The following is a 2,120-nucleotide window of genomic DNA, read 5'->3' on the forward strand; positions in this document are numbered from 1 at the left end:
TCTCCAGGAGAATATTTGTGACGTGTGGTCTTTGACAGTAAAAGGGTCTGGATATGTTTCTGAAACTCACTTCGTAGCACATTCACATGGGCCTCAACAGACACTGAATCCTCCCCAACACAAGTTTATTTATATAAATGTTCTAAATGAGTTTTTATTTTATTATTTTTATGATTTATTATCATACAATAATGAAATTAAATATAAAAATATTAATAAAATATTACATTAAAGGTTAAATTACATACTGGTGAATTTTATAGATTAAATGTTAAAACGACTTGACATACTAAACATGGTATTCACTCACCAGTCAGTGCACATCACACCAGTACTGCAAAAAGATGCACTAAATTAGCACATTGAAAAAGAAGCTGAGGTTCTGGAATTTTTATTGAATTTACCTGTGATTGGTTGCAACAATCAAAAGGAAACCATCATGTTTACAGGTTAAGCATTAAACAAATACATTTCTTATACAGACTAAATAAATTAAATGTCATGTAAAAAATAGCTACAGACATTTATTATTTAGTTTAAGTCTTATATGACTTTATGTTAAGGTCATAGGTCATTTCAAAATATTTGTCAACTGGAAATATATTTTAATGTGTTGTTGACTTAATCAACAGTACTGTTGGTTTCTGTTTGAGTCAATGTCCTTTCTAAAAAACATCCACTGACATCTGTGCAGCTGTCATGAACCATCTATAATACAAAGATGGGCCAAAATTAGCTTGTAATGACCAACAAATACATTTCTAAATGTCTTTTTAGCACATTTTTTACCATCCTATACCTAAATACATTTTTATTCATCTAAGCCTCTAAAAAGGATGTTAGCAAGATAAAAGTTTATATCAAACATACTACTTTTGGCAGTTTTGTCATGTTGCTGCAATAGTGAAAAAAGAAATTAGATGAACTAATGCTTTTTGCAGCATATTGCTGGTTAATAACACACAGCTTATGATATCAGGAGGCGACATTTTTAAGGATGCTTCATGTGTTAGAAGTAACTCTGATAGTAAAATGTGACAGTGAAATGTGAGAAAAAATGTGAGAGAAAGAGGAAGTCTGTGAAAATGAAAGAGATATTGTATGGCTGGATTAAAAATTATCATAAAAAAATATCTTGTTAAATACTGAAGTTAACAGAAAACCTTTACACTTATCATGTGTCACATCATGTGTTCACATGAGTCAAGAGGCATTTATTTGTCATTTGCATAGTTAACGCTGGGGAAACTGGGCATTGAAATGTTTGTGACGAGGCTCAGACTAGAGCTGTAATCGGGCCTTAAAAGTTTGGCCCGACAGGACCCGAGCCTGACAGGTTTCAGCCCGAGCCCGACAAGTACAATTTGATTGACAGCTTTTTAAAAGCCCGAACCAGTTTACGGCTCGACATTATTCAAATGTGCGCACGCACACAACTCTTTTACCTTTTGTCAAGAATGAGTCATTTATACATGTTTTAACATAATTTATTAATAACTAACGTAGACTAAGCCACTTTAAAGTTGGAATAAAGAAATAAAATAAGTCCTCTGTAACATCTTAACACTCTTTTTTTACATTTATTCATTTAGCTGACACTTTTATCCAAAGTGATTTACAACTGCTATATATATGGCAGAGGTCACACACCTCTGGAGCAACTAGGGGTTAAGTGTCTTGCTCAAGGACACATTGGTGTCTCACAGTGGATTCAAACCCAGGTCTCTCACACCAATGACATGTGTCTTATCCACTGCGCCAACACTGCTCTGGATTTGCTTCACCACTATTAGCTGACATTTAATAAAAGAATAATGCCAACATTAGCGTAAATACTCTGTCCACATTATGCATTTAAGACTCAATTAATATTTAGTTATCATTTGAAAACCCTTTACTCACAGAGATTAGGCTAAGCCTACATGTTTTTGTGGAGGAAAATGATTGAATCCACTGTATATGGCTTCAGCGCGCTCCTGCACTCACTGATGGTGCATCATTATTTTCATTATAAACATGGTCAAAACTTTTCCACAACTCAGACTTTGCTTTAACTGCTGGTCCAACCAAAAAGTAATCGCCAGAGGCAAGCCTCCGTTAGACCTACTCAGCATCCATTT

The sequence above is a fragment of the Carassius auratus genome, unplaced genomic scaffold, assembly GCF_003368295.1.
Source record: "Carassius auratus strain Wakin unplaced genomic scaffold, ASM336829v1 scaf_tig00026096, whole genome shotgun sequence".
Lineage (NCBI taxonomy): Eukaryota > Metazoa > Chordata > Actinopteri > Cypriniformes > Cyprinidae > Carassius > Carassius auratus.